Raw genomic sequence first — 15,945 nt, 5'->3', positions numbered from 1 at the left:
GCAGCCTGGTATTGGGCGAAAAAAGGGAACCAGGGGAAAATAGAAGAAATCATGGGTGTGAGGGTAGAGGACAAAAGGGGGATTAGAAGAAGGGGGGAAGAACTTTGGCAGGGGTCCTGGGAGACAGAAGAAACCGGTCGCAGAACCTTTCAGTTCTTGCCGAACGTGAGGGAGCGTTTAGAAATGAAGCACTTTCAGCCAACACGGGGACTGATCCATTTTCTCACTGGACATGGACCCTACCCGACACACTTATGTCGGTTTGGGAAGAGGGCTACGCCCGCGTGTGACTGTGGCGCGCCGGAAGGCACTCCGGATCATGTGATTTACGAGTGCCCTCTCTTCAATGATGTAGCGACTACACTTCGAGACGGACTTCCGAACCATGACACGTATCAACTCCTCAGACGTGAAGACACTTTTCAGATGATTAATACTCTGGCCAACGAGGTATCACGGAAAGTGTTAAATGAATATCTGAGGGAGATAAACTAAGAATGCGAAAATGAACACCGATATTGTCTAGATCCCTTTTCCCATACCGCCAGCGCGCGGACTGGCCGACTTCACATCACAGTTGGGATCCGCCGCGCGCAGGATTAGGGGGAGGAGGGGTTAATCTCACCGACTTAGAGATGCACCGGATTTGACTTAGGATAAGTTAGTTTCGTAGGACTTAGAATAGGATATTATGTTAGGTTATGGAACTGCAGCGAGTTAACATCTTGGCCAGCCCAGTGCCAGGGGCAAGCTCTTTGGGGTTAGCTCGAAGAGCAAGGCTTGCAAAGTAGGTTTATATATTCTACTGGCACATATGTGACGCTGCAGGTGTAGAAATTAGCAATTAGCGACAGTAATAGTTTCTTAAGTAGTAGGGATAGTTAGTATAGTGCCCATTGTTGTAGTAACCTGTAGCACATCATATTTTGTAGTATGCTGCATGAAACAATAATAAATGTATTAATATTACGACCCACTAATGCTATTAAGGAAGTGGGTTAATATTGTATAATTATTATTATTGATGTTGAATAAAGGTTTTTTTTTAAAAAAAAAAATGTTCCCTGAGCTCGAAAGGGAATCCCTGGAGGGAAACGTACGTTCCTTTCGTGAAACGCTATTGAGAAAGTTTACAGCATCGGCACTTGGGACAGACTACATAAATATCCTACTGCCTCCAACACATATCTTGTGCAAGGGCGGAGGAGACCAGATAAGAGAAGTCAGGGTTCGTATAGAAGCATAGAGATAGTTGCTTTTCCCTCGCTCCATCTGCGAGTGGAACAAGAAAGGTAATGACTATCTGAGGTACAAGGTACGCTCCACCATGCACCGTACGGTGGCTTGCTAAACCAAATAGAAACGAGACAGATAAAAGAAACAAGTAATTTGTTTGTTATTTGAAAAGCAATCGCCATAACTGTTAATACATTCATCCCACTGTGAGATAAGACGATCCGCGCATTCATGGAAAACTGATTTCGGCTGTCGATGGAATCATGATTTGCAGACAGCATTACAAATCAAATTCAGTGCGTAGGTACACGTGGCACTATAACAATTTTATTGTAACTGTGTCCCTGTGTGACAAGTATGCTGTCAATTTACTGCTTCCATTCTTCAGTATAACCGAGTCAGCTAAAAATACTAAGATGAAAGGAGATCGTTAAATTAAACAGTTTATAAATCGCATATAATATCTTGAGTTCACCAAAAAGGTTCCTACCTCCATCTAAGGACCATTCAGTTTATCGTACACACACACACACACACACACACACACACACACACACACACACACACACACGCAAACACACAAACACACACTGCTCATTTTTGTCACTTGAGTTTCTCATTGCTCTTTAAGATTGGTTTCGGTCGCCGTAAAATAATATATCCTGTTTCCTATCGAACAGACTTAAGCCAGAGGATAATTACTTCGCCACTATTCGCGCCACGTTTTCCGCAGCTATACTCGTGCATGTTCACTCCATGTACGGATCGGGCAGGTTTGATACATACGTGTGTACTTAGGCCTGCTCCTAGTCGTGTGAAGTAATTCTATGGCTGCGAATGCCTTTCTTCACGGCTCCAGAAATACGGAAATCGTACTGGGAGAGATCGGGGCTATATGAAGTGTAAGAGATATCAGTAAAACTTGTGCAGTGTAATCGCAAGAATAGGCAGGCCAGCCCCTGGAAAATCATAAGGATCTTTTCCTTCGACTACAAGCACTCGCTGCTAATTATCTTTCTGGGACACGACACCACAACTAACGCACAGCGTTACATGGACACTTTAAAAAAATTGAAGCGCCCATCAAATCTAAACGCCCAGGAATGCTGACGAAGGTGTCGTTCTGTTGAAGGATAGCGCCCGCCCACGTTTTGCCAACATTGCTTCCACTAAGGTGCAGAAGTTTCGCTGGGAAGCCCTTACACATCCTCCATACAGTCCCTATCTCTTACGGTGCGATTTCCACATTGTTGGTGCCCTGGAGAAGGACATTTTTGGTCTTCGATCTGCTAAGGACGAAGAGGTGTGCGGCCGTGTGCGATCGGGGCTACGTAGGCAACCGAAAACATTTTTCCATGAAGGCACTGGAAGCCTTGTCTTCCAGTGGGATAAATATTTCAACAGTAACGACGATTACTTTTGAAATAATAAACAGTTTGCTTACTTTTACCAATACGTCTCGTTTTCATTTGACTGCCTGTTACGGATGTAGACGCAGAGAGGCGCTCGGTGTACAGGCAAGGAACGGCGTGTAGCGCCTGGTGCCACGTGCTGAGGTCGTGTCGCTGCGGTTAGCCTGGAAGCCCAGTTTAATAGACTTAATGCGTTATTCAGTCCCACGCGGCGGCGGGAGTCAACAGTGTGAGTCGGCTTGTGTGCTCGCTCTGTAAAAAAACGTGCGCGGAGCGCCTTATGTGGTGATCAGCGCTCTTCCGGCCGTGCCTTATCGCAGGGGCTGCGATACCAGGCCGCGGCAGTTGCGCACCGAAATCGCTTTTCTCCCCCGCGCCGGTATTCTAAACCGTCATACTAACGCCATTTTCTTACTGTTACCATCATTCGTGTGCAGTATCGTGCCGTTTTGTTTCACTACCGAAACGTGCAACCCGTTTGTCTCGCCCGGAAAAGCGAGCCAGCATAAATTTTGTGCAGTTCTGAAATCGTACTGAATTGTGATTGATATGATACGTCCTGAGGCGTGAAGGAATAGTCCATTTGATAATGGAGCGAAGTGGCGGTGGTGGAGGGGGGGGGGGGGAGGGGCTGAAGCTATACAGGGTCACAAAGGCTTGAATAAGACAAGCAGGTTCAAATGCTTGTGTGTTGTAGCAGAGATGAAGGGGACTGCACAGGATGGCCTTGTACAGAGAGAGCTGCCTAGTCTTCAGACTGAAGACAAAAACAACATCGACTCGCAACAGTTTCCTTTTCAAACGACGAAAAGTATACCGATGACAACCAGTGTTGATTTATTTTTAGTGGCGCAGACTCAAAGTTATGAAAATATTCCGCTTTATTACGCGTTGATCGAATGAAGTTTTTGGAGAAACACGTTTCGTCCTCATCTGTGGAGGATATCTTCAAGTGGGATTACAGCTATGTACGCTCTTGACGATACCCTTCACAGGCGCGGATGAAACTCCTCCAAGAAATTCATTCGGCGACGCCATAATAACGAGTATGTTGTAATACGTGTGACCTTCATGGCGTAAAAGACTGCATTTTAAATTCATAGTCTGACAATGAAATTAATGTGGTGAAACAGTTGACAACGAAGAGTTCAGAAACGACTACTGACAATGAAAGCTATTATGCAGAAGAAAGAACAGCTTCGAAAGAAAGAGACGTCGAAATGGACCTCCAGCCTCTTTCAAGACGGCGGAAAATTGTTGGTTTTCAAATTCTTGTCGCCAAGGTGGAAGATAACTCTTACCATTACCACAACATTTATTTAATTTCTATGCGTGATAGAAATGAAATTAAATATTGATTTATCGGTGACATAGTAGTGTCTCTTGACTATAACCGTAAAAATTCTTAAATGACATCAGTGTCACTTCGCTCTGAAAACAGACGGAAGTTCCGTTAAATGACAAAATTTCACTTAGCATCACTAGGTACTTCTCCACTGTTTGCTTCCTTCCGATCTTGGCTTATTGTTACATCGGCGCGCACTGAGTTACATACCTTTAGTAATTGTTTTGGATTTCTTTTTAGAGAATAATCGCACTGCGATTAATCCAAGAATTCATTTGGATCCATCTATTGTCAGTGTTGCTCTGAAAATCGTTTTATTTGTCAAGTGACGTCTCTTCCGCTGCAACTTCTTAAGAAAGGATGACAACTCGCATTCAGTGCTGTACGTAGGTGATGAACTTTATATGTACCACAAAGATTACCCACGGTGGTCCTCTTTCTCAGTCTCTAGAGAAAGGGTGTCCAGCCAGCCGCGCCGCCCGCGTCTTGCATGCGGCTCAAAGTATCATATCGGCCCAAGAAGTGACTATCTATCACACGATTTTGAAAAAAAGACCGGTTATTTAAAGTGATGATAATTTGAGTATTTTCAGTTTAAACTTCCGCCATATGAAGGTACTCCCTCATGCGTCCATCCCTTGTTTCCCAGTGGTTATTGTTTCGGTTAAGTGTATTACGAGCGAGCCTAAAAATACGCGTCTTCTTGCAAAGTGGCCCAGTGACCTAAAGGGTTGGACACCCCGGTTCTAGAGAATCATTTCGTGATACAGTTCACTAATCCTCTGATGCAATGCCTGTTGTGTAGATTTGATCACACAGTCATAAACTAGTTTTAAGCTTGGTGACATTGCTACAGTAATATAGTTATGTTTCGCAGCATCTTTTTAATTACAAACGTCGGGTGAATTCAGTCTGAACATACAGTGGTATAGATATATACACTGCAGCAGTTTATCGGATCGTATCATCACATCTCTGCTGGATTCGAGAGCACGGGCGGCGTGGGATTGTGTGTGTGTGTGTGTGTGTGTGTGTGTGTGTGTGTGTGTGTGTGTGCTCGCGCGCGTGTGTGTGTTAGTGTGTGTGTTAGTATGTACGATAAACTGAATGGTTCTTAGATCGACTTAGGAACCTTTTTGATGAACTCAAGATATTAGATGCGATTTATAAACTGTTTAATTTGACGATCTCCATTCATCTTAGTATTTTTAGCTGACTCGGTTATATTGAAGAGGAAAAGCAGTAAATTGAGAACATACTTGTCACACAGGGACACGGTTATAATGAAGTTATTATAATGACACGTGTAGCTCGATACTTAATTTGATATGTAATGCTGTCTGCGAACTAGTTCGATGGCAAATTAATACAACAGCAAACAAAATGACAGGCAAATGAACACTGCTTAAAATCTTCAGAAACAACCGGCTAACGTACAACATGTAACGCTAAATAAGCACGAGGGGTCTTCAAATTTAGATTATACGTGTCGTCGCGCGGTGATAATATTAGGCAAGAAGAATGGTGCATTGCCAGAAAAGAGTACATGTTCTGGGTTTCCTGCAGACTCAGTTCTGATGCTGTACAGGTAAAAGGTCCATCATAGAGTGTGGGTGGACTGACGCGGTTACATACCGATACTCCAATGCTGAAGTGCGTGCGATAGTACTACACTTGTAGACAAAACGCCTAAATCGCACACAGAATCGTTGTGCAATTCTGACAGCACGTGGACCAAAGGAAATGTCGCGTTGTGATGTAGTGGAATGACGTCAACTATTAAACAAAGGCTGCGGAGACGTAGGTGGCGCTGATCGAGAAGGAAGGTCATCGACATCGACCACAGATGACACTATCCATGAAATCCAGGTTAATTCGCAGCAATTTTACAACGATGAGAACTTTCATACGGCGTTTATAAAATGGCCCAATGACATAGGAGCGGATTTCTGTCGTTGAGAAACTGAAGGATTGATAGAACGTTCCGACCGTTGATTACAGAGACTTGTTGACTACGCTGGAAAGTAGAGTAATGTATCTGTCACTCTGAACAATAGCACAGCATTCAATAAAAGATACGTGGTTTGCCATAATAACGTATAACTTAATGTAGTTCCATCATTCTTTCGTATTTGTATTTCTCAAGCCACATCACGATATATGGCAGAGAGAATCTAGCCTACTAGAAACGTTAAGCTCTTCTTATTCCACTAGCAGATGGCACGCAGGAAGGGATTGGTATGCGATGTGTTCGTTGGTGGAAGTAGTGTGTTTATTGGCTCGTAATGGAACGTGGAATATCGGAATTTAGCAAGTAGGGCACTTTGTGAAGCACAACGCCGTTCTTGTGTAGCCTATCAGTGAAGTTTATTCAACACTTCTGTAACGCCCCCTCACTGACTAAACTGACTGTTGAGTTATCGCGCAGCTTGCCTTTGAAACTACTGTACCTATGTTAACCAGCGAGCGAGGTTGCGCAATGGTTAAAACACCGGACTAGCATCCTGCAGGATGACACCTGGAGGATGAGAGATCAAATCCGCGCTCGGCCATCCAGTTTTAAGTTTCCTGTGATTTCCTTCATTGGCCCACGAGGCCAATGCCGGGATGATCCTCTGGAAAGGGCACAGCTGCATTCCTTCCCCATCCTTCCACAACACGAGCTTTGCTCCGTCTCTAATGACCTCGTTGTCGACGGGACGCTAAATTCTGATCTTTCTCCCTGCCTTCCTTCTACTGTTAGTCCGACTAGTTAAGGATCTCAGATACACGACTTAATCCAATAAGCACTCTGGAAGCCTCTCTGCCCACAAACGACTGACACCTCATTGGGATTCTCGACGTCAGTCTCTAAATGGTGACTGCGTCTCTGCAGCTGGGTATATGTGACCACTTTGGTTGTAAGTTGCCAAATACTTGGACGCTAAGGCTCGTACCAGCGCTAGCTGTTCTATTGCATAATCAAACGATAATATTTTCTTGCATCGGGAAACATTTATTTAAGTCGAAGGTTAGCTGCCAGTTTCTATTATACACATTAACCAACATCACGTCTTGCTACATTTGCTAACAATTTTTCAGCGCCATGACCTCCTCGTTCTCAATTAAGTCGCATGGGAACAGCCTCAGAGAGCTGAGGACGACGTTACAGTTGCTTACGGACAAAGAGTTCACTTATTTATATCTCACACTTAGGAGACTTTACAGCTCGTATGGGATGAGTGATGTACTCCAGTAACAGAGCCGTGGTGAATGAGATGAAAGTCTTATTTACATCTGCCGCCCCGGTGCGCTATGTTTATAAAGCCAGCACGTAGTTAACCCACCGAGGTTCAGTCAGCCGCTCCCGGGTTCTTCAGCAAACAGACAAAAATCTGAGTGACATTTTTTTTGACACAGTACATTTCTGTGTATATGCACAAATCATGAGTTTATATCTTCTTTATAGCGGAAATTGATTCTTACTATTTCCATGATAAATTATAAAAGAAACATGCTTTTATGTAGGGGATGGAACGAACGATTCTTCTAGAACGAGTGATGTTTGTAGCAACTCCAGTTATTCCTAAGCCTTACGATTGTAACACGATTTAAAATTTCATAAGCAGTAAGTATTCGACTCGTGCATATTCCGTGTGCTGCATGATGCAAAGCACATACGTTAACAGATGGTAGTAAGGAGCTCTCTGAGACCGAATATATAAAATTATTTACACTAATTTTCGATATACGGCTGCCAGAAACGGTCACGGAAATGGTGGTAATAAATTAACAAATTTTAGCTTGTTCTCTTTGCAGACACCAGTTCTGATTAACTCTCCAGCATCTTTTGTTTCGAGCTGAAGTTGAAGACGCCAATTTTTTACACGAGATACTAAGCGAAATTCTTAATAAAATACGACCAAAAACGTTAAGTTAATTTAATTTCGTTTCTACCTGGCAGTTTTTAATTGTGGCACCTCGAAAACCATTGAAAATACAGTATATTCATGAAATGTATTCGCAGTCGTGAATACGGACAACCATCAGCTGTATGAGGCAATAATAGTGAACATGGGCGCTGATAACCTTGTTGTTTGGCGCCCTAAAACACTAATCATCATCATCATCATAGTGAACATTTGTGCCGGACCGGGACTCGAACACACGAGCGGTCGCCTTAAACCCTTTAGCTATTCGTGCACGACTCACGGACAAACCGAATCTGCCATATGTCGTCGTCCCTGCGTCACAACCTGTACTAATAAACACAATATGTAATTCCCATACAGGGGAAGACATTTTTTTAAGAGTCCGAAGCAACACAGCATCATTGTTCTGAACAACACAGACACTGCAATGTTGTAATACAGTATATGTTAGAAGGACGTTTTCTCTTGACAAATGTTCACAGAATTATCACTATACCCTATCATATCTCATTTTCTTCTCAAAGCATCGTAATGCAAGCAAAATTTTCATATTTTGGCTTTGCTGTAAGTATTCTATATTTCTTATTAAATATCCATGTACCCAAAAGAACTTGTATAGCACCCATAAACGTTCCCAACGTTGAATACTGTATTGTTAACGCCGGAGGAGTGCCAACTCCAAAAAAACGCAAAAATAGATAAGTGAAAGCACCCATCAACGTGAAGTTTAGGTTTAATAACGGAGTGCGATGTTTGTCGTAATCCTTCTGAGATGAGCTACCATTGTCCTCCTTAATATCTGAGAACACATTCTGGAAAGCACAAGGAAAGTTGGTTTTTCCGGATGAAGGAAAACAAAGGAAGTAGGTTACAGTACGCTTGTTCGCCCACTGCTTGAATACTGCTCAGCAGTGTGGGATCCGTACCAGATAGGAGATACTCTCAGTAGCTCGGTACGGGATTTTGTTAAAGCTTCGGGAACATACCTTCACCGGAGAGTCAAGCAGTATATTGCTCCCTCCCACGTATATCTCGCGAAGAGACCATGAGGATAAAATCAGAGAGATTAGAGCCCACACAGAAGCATACCGACTACCCTTTTTTCCACGAACAATACGAGACTGGAATAGAAGGGAGAACCGATAGAGGTACTCAGGGTACCCTCCGCCACACACCGTCAGGTGGCTTGCGGATTATGGATGTAGATGTAGATGTAGATTATCATCATCCTGTGCTACATTTTGCGTAGGAGCGTGAAACAGATTGTCCACTAGCGTGCGAGGCTTTGCGTATCTACAGTCTCCGGAAGAGCCTATGTCAAAATGCAAACCAACATGAGTACCATTGTTATCACGTTGTAGGCTCCTGTAAACTTGTACTGTGGCAACCTATAGACCATCTCATTAATATTTCAGGAATTAACTCACATAAATATTTCAGTACCGCGTCTAGAATGCAATAAATTATCACCAATTATCTCATAAAATCGCGAAAGAAAATTATATTTTCTCCACCGTTGAAACTGTATTACTCGTCTTTCGCAAGAAATAATGGAAAAATGTGCGTCCGTTTTATGACAGTCAAAGCAGCTAACCTACGGGTGCCCTACAGGATAAAGTAAATGAAATGCCTTTCCCGTCTCCTGCCGTAAAAGCACCATTTTACGACGCAGGAATGTTAATTTCGAGGCATAGCTTCACTGTAAGTGCGTCGTCTTATTACTGAGGAGACTGTGTTGCGATAACAAAACGATACAAAATAAAATGTCTGTGATGTAAACCTGTGTCAAACATGAGCCAGAAGTGTATATGGGGGTATCCTATGCCAGAACGCAGCTCATCTTTCACTCGTGTTACACATTCTAGAATATATCTCAAGTTTGCAGGACAGATAACACATGGGGCTAACAAGCGTTACTCAACGTTTGCAAAGAAGAGGAGCACGAAATGTTGGTCGACTTATGGGACAGCGCGACGGAAATACTGGAAACCTGAACTAGCCAACACTTGAAGATAGACATCAAGCCAGTCTGAAGAATCAGCGTTACAGAGGAACCTGGGAATACATTACGGTACAATAGGAAATACATTAAGACACCGTATGTGTCTCTCCCGTGGGGACCATTACCACAAGATTACGCCAATTACAACACGCAACGGGGAATCCATGATGTCATTCTTCTTGCACTCCATATTAGAACGGAGCGGGAAGATGAACAGATGGATGGATTGATTTAAAATTGTTAAGCGCTAAATAGCGCCCTCCCATAAGATTGTCATACTGTTGCATGAATAATTAGTCTTGCTAAAATGAAAAGCAAATGTATTACAACTACAGCCATAACCATAAAAAAAATTCACATACATTTTTCCGAATATCTATTCATACCGTTGTCACATGTTAATAATATTGATAAAACGATGGGCCTCATAAAGTTGGCTGGCTGATCGCAAAACTAACAGGACGAACCAGTCGTCCAAGAAACGCTTTAAAACCTTCGTGCATTCTACCCAGTCAGGGATTCGGACGACAAACAAAAGTCACCAAACTTTCTTGCTATTGTTTCGTCATCGCCTAAAATTGACGAGAAATCCCTCAGTAGAACAAAGGCTTCCCCCCTATACATGGTAAAACATGAATTACGCTCTGTCATGCCCTTCAAAGTCGTTTGCACAGTGCAGATGTAGAAGCTGACTGGTTTCCACATTCCAGCGGAGCTCCCACGGTACTTAAACCTTCTCGTCGAGCTTTGCTTCGACTTGTGGATTAACGGCTAACAAAGACACTGTGCTTAATGTATCGCTCTACATTTCAGCGGAAGCAAATGCAGATGAAACTGTAGAATACCCCACTATCAGCGTTCGATAGTTTCCACGATTGTACAGGGTGATGAGAATTCAACAGTGGAATAAATATTATATTTCTAACAAAGTGCTTGCTGCCCTTAAAAATTTGTGAACAGAATGTTTACTTTTGCGACTAACACTGGAGCGCTGTTTGTTTATTACGTTCATTTAGTAAGCGGAAAAGCGTCACGGAGATGTTCAGCCATCTCCACTGGCAGACACTGCAAGAGAGGCGCTCTGCATCTAGTTTACTGTGAAAGTTCCGAGAGCGTATGCTCTTAGAGGAATCAACCGATGTAAAGGGTGTCAGAGGAGGAATGGTCGATATTCAGGGGTGCTACAGGAACTATCATTCGAAGCAGAAAATTCTCGCAACGTGGGCTCCAAAATGCATACCATAATGGAGCCGTGAGCACTTCATCTTCGACACTTTGAAACAAATTTCTTGTACTGCAAGCTCTTTGCATTCCATATTTTGAGAGGTGGTAGTCTTGACCAAAAAAAAGAAAAAAAAAGTCGCGTACACGTGGACTCTTAAGTTCAAACCTTAAGGGCTGTGGACACTTATACAAAAAAATGTCTGTGAAATCGTATGGGACTTAACTGCTAAGGTCATCAGTCTCTAAGCCTACACACTACTTAACCTAAATTATCCTAAGGAGAAACACACACACCCATGCCCGAGGGACGACTCAAACCTCCGCCGGGACCAGCCGCATAGTCCATGAGTGCAGCGCCTGAGACCGCGCGGCTATTCCCGCGCTGCGACACTTGTTCATCTTCGCTACTGTAAAGTACGTCTACTGTACTAAACAAGTGCTCTTAGTTATTGAGTCACGTGTTTTAGAGCCCATTATTACTACACAATTCTTTCTTTTCTTTTTGTCCGCACTACCTCCCGCGAAATAAGGAAATTAAAAGCTTATAGCAGAAAAAAATAGTTTCCCACTATCGAAACCAGAAATGATAGTAGCCCTTAAGATATGCGTTTTAGAGCTCATGTTTACTAGTTGTTGTTGTTGTTGTTGTGGTCTTCAGTCCTGAGACTGGTTTGATGAAGCTCTCCATGCTACTCTAACCTGTGCAAGCTTCTTCATCTCCCAGTACCTACTGCAACCTACATCCTTCTGAATCTGCTTAGTGTATTCATCTCTTGATCTCCCTTTACGACTTTTACCCTCCCCTACCAACCGATCCCTTCTTCTAGTCAAGTTGTGCCACAAACTCCTCTTCTCCCCAATTCTATTCAATACCTCCTCATTAGTTATGTGATCCACCCATCTAATCTTCAGCATTCATCTGTAGCACCACATTTCGAATGCTTCTATTCTCTTCTTGTCCAAACTAGTTATCGTCCATGTTTCACTTCATACAAATACTTTCAGAAACGACTTCCTGACACTTAAATCTATACTCGATGTTAGCAAATTTCTTATCGTATCCCTGAATATTGACCATTCCTCGTGGGATACACTGTATTGCTTCCTTCGATATATGTCTCTTGAAAAGACCATGATGATGGAATGAGAGACATTCTCGCTCACATAGAGACTTAGTATAATCGTTCTTCCCGCGAACAGGAAAGGGTTGAAATGACAGTTTTGCACAAAGCATCCTCGTTCACACACCGTAAGGGGGATGGGGGATTGCTAAATATAGATTTAGGTAGTCGATAGAAATGATATACGAAACAAAAAAGAGCTGCTGCATTTATTGTTTCTATGTTTCAGCGCGTTTTTACTTTTGGTACACCCTGTAGATTCACCACAATTTAGATACTCTCCAACACTGTAGCAACCGCTAGGGCCTCGTTCAGCGGCGGCTTGTACGGCTGAGAGCGGCTCTCGTCTTTAATGGAGACCCACCATGCGGTTCGCGTCCAGTGGAAGCCGCCATCCGACCCAGCATTCGCGTCACGCGCCTCCGGCCGGGAAACATAGCCCCACGTACAAATTACGATCTGATTCCGCCGTCTGTCCGTCCATTTCCCGGAGCGCCGACACACGCACACGCACTCACAGACACACACGCACACATTCTCACGCACAGACATTCTCTCTCTCAGACGCACATACACAGACACACACACACACACACACACACACACACACACACACACACACAAGAAGACGCACTCACACACTGGCGCGCCAGTTATTAGTGTATCCGGCCGATCGCGCCTCAGGCGAGGTGAACTTCCTGCCGTCCATCGCCGGGCCGTTCTCTTAAAGGCGCCCGGCACGTCGCCGGATACAGCCCCTCCCACCTCCCCTCCGCCCAAAAACGCCGCCCGAGTGCTGCCGATCGGGTCCCGCAGTTAGCGGGCCTCCTCACGTAGCGCCCGTATCTTTTTGGCGACGCTCGCGAGACCTACCTGCCCGGCTCCTTCTGGCAGGAGGAAACAAACCAAAGTGTTCCCGTTGCTGCGCGACGCCGCGCAGTTGAGTCTGTCGGGCGGCTGCTGCACGCACGCTGGAGGCGGCCTCCAAAAATAAAAGCTCATTAACGTCTTTCGTTGCTTTTGTCACGCGCGCGCTCTTAAAAGAAAAGACGTGTAGACACGTCGCTCGATGCGACGCTAGTTAAAACGCGGGAAGGAGAGGGCCGGGACGGATCCCATCCGCTGTATTTCCGGACAGCTGAGCGGGCATCGTCGCCTATGAAATGTTCCAGGCGCTGCTGTTGCGGAGGGAGGTGTAATTTTAAGCCGGACTCGTACACATCTACTTTGGATGACATTGTGACGTATGTTCATCAGTTTGTGTGAATAAAACAATACTGATGATTAAATAAATTTCTTTATTTATCAAGCGTTTCGGCTATTGCCATCATCAGATATTAAAACAAACATTGAATTTGAGAAACAGGGTTTAGCGTCGATATCAAACATAGGTTTATAGGGCAGTCGACTAACCCCGATTGCACCCTGATTTTAATTTTGACGCTGAACCTCGTTTCGAAAGTTCAAAGTTTCTTTTGATACTTGATGATGGTAACAGCCGAAACGGCATAGTAAATAAATAAGAAAATATTTAGCGATCACAACCGTTTTATTAATAGAAAATTCATGAGGAATACGCAGTCATACAGAAAATCTATTTCTTTTATTAATACAGGATGTTCAGGATCGAGGCTAGGAATTATTTAACAAACCTGTTGTGCCATGCAAAAGACGTCACCCGCAATATGCAAAAAGAGCAAGACCATTCTCTTTTCACTAATACGCCAGACAGTGTCTACAATCGCCCACTGTCCAACTTGTGTGTGTTTTGCTCATGTCTGGTGCTATCTGGTTCATTTTCATTTAGCTACACACTGTAGCATTTGTCGACTATTAGTGAACAAATGAGCATAGAAAGAGAGAGAGAGAGAGAGAGATTCGTGTGATTACTGGAAGAGACGAGGAAACAAACAAATGTAGCAGGGAACTGACAGGGGAGCAAGACCTATTTGTAACGGTTCTGAAACTGTAATGGATGAGGTTTCAAGGGAGTCGGGGGAACTGGCGGCAAAGGAAAAGGTCATTCGGCATATGCATGATGGGCAATACCACCCTCTTTTTACTAATACGTCAGACGGTGTCTACAATAGCCCACTATTCAACTTGTGTATGTTTTGCTCATGTCAGGTGCTCTCTGGTTCATTTTCATTTAGCTGCATGCTGTGGTATTTGTCGATTAATAATGGGCAAATGAGCTTGGAGAGAGAGAGAAAGATTCGTGTAATTACTGGAAGAGACGAGGAAACAAACAAATGTAGCAGGGAACTGACAGGGGAAAAAGACCTTTTTGTTACTATACTGAAACTGTAATGGATGAGGTTTCAAAGGAGTCGGGGGAACTGATGACAGATAGACGAACCAAGGAAGTCTTTTACTGCATACAATACATAAGAAGACGTTCTAAAGGAAGGTTGGTAAATGACATTAGAATTCATGCAAGGGAAATGTTGATGCGTATAGCTGAATATTGCAATGCGTGGAAAAGTTTGCGATAAGGCTTTATCTAGCGATACTTTGCAGATGATTGGTGAGGATAAGTAATTGTAGTCGACTGATACCGGTCATGAGCGAAAGAAGTCTGTACAAGTAGTAACCATTTATGTTTGTTTGTCTATTTATGTCAAGTATCGGATGACATCAGAAGTTCTTTAATGGTGGCAGGACTTTTCCTTTGCGCCTCTGATAATGCTTTCTGTATTTGCAGCGATCAAGTGTCACCGTGTTTCGGTTTCCGCGTTAAACTGTAGGGTTGCGATATAACTGGCTCTTAGAGACGGTGTCCGCGTCTTTGCAAGGTGATGGCAGACCACCTTAAATAGGACCTCGTCTAGTAAACCATCTTTGTGTGGGAATTAACGTCACGGTCGTTTCCCTTGATATTCCTTGGTGCACACGTCAGAACGCAGTGCAGGTCATTTCTCGCAGTTTGGGTGACAGACCTGCTATGCTGACACGTCTCTCGAATACTGACGCGCCGGTTGACACCGGAAACCGTTCCTCGTGCCGCGAAGAAGCAGAGGGCTAATTTGCAACAAGAAACAAATTAGGTGGTTTATGCAGGATGGTCCCCTAGCGAGAGTACTTACAAAATGCAGAATACAAGACTACGGCGCTGTGGCGCCCGGGATCGTGGTGCGAGTTTATCCAGAGGAGGCACGGCCGCTGTGTCGGCACACGTCGCAGAGCTACACCGCGGCGGACGCGCGACTCAGACCGGCACTCCACAGAGAACACAACCGAACGGCGCGAGGCGTCGCGTCCCACTGCTGCTTCCCGGCGTCGCCGTGGCGGGGCGCGCCGGTCGCGGCCGCCTTCCCCCACCCCTCGCGCCGCCCGCCAACCACGGCAGAGCTCGCAGCGGGACTCCGGCGCTGCGGGCACCGCCAGCCAGACGCCGCGCGGCTCTGTGCCTGAGCGGATGTCGCTGGCTGCTGCGGGGCGTGAAGTAGGCGTCTCCGCAGTTGTGAATCACAGCGTCGGTCGTCTGAAAATCAGTATTACCACGACAGTAATCTATTTTTCGTTTCAGGGTCATTGGAGACCGCGACTATAAGACATTTTTGGAAGCCTTCTTTGTTGTACAAAAACATTTCATTATTTCTCTGGCCAGCTAGCTTTCTCTTCTGCGTCCAGCCGTTGTTCTGCTTTTGATCGTAGTGGAAGACCTTAAAGTTCTCAATCCCTTATCTGTTCC

At 44.4% G+C, this 15,945-nt stretch overlaps 1 protein-coding gene across 1 annotated transcript in view; it reads right to left on the bottom strand.

Annotated features, from left to right (window-relative positions):
- Positions 1–15,516, bottom strand: part of LOC126284394 (netrin receptor UNC5C) — a 1,047,805-nt gene extending 1,032,289 nt beyond the window's left edge. Inside the window, exon 1 of the mRNA XM_049983291.1 lies at positions 15,338–15,516. The gene's annotated coding sequence lies outside the window, so the exon portion shown is untranslated. The remainder of the gene's footprint in view (positions 1–15,337) is intronic.
- Positions 15,517–15,945: the final 429 nt, after the last annotated feature.

Source organism: Schistocerca gregaria, chromosome 8, assembly GCF_023897955.1.
Source record: "Schistocerca gregaria isolate iqSchGreg1 chromosome 8, iqSchGreg1.2, whole genome shotgun sequence".
NCBI lineage: Eukaryota > Metazoa > Arthropoda > Insecta > Orthoptera > Acrididae > Schistocerca > Schistocerca gregaria.
This window is presented reverse-complemented; position numbering and strand designations above follow the sequence as displayed.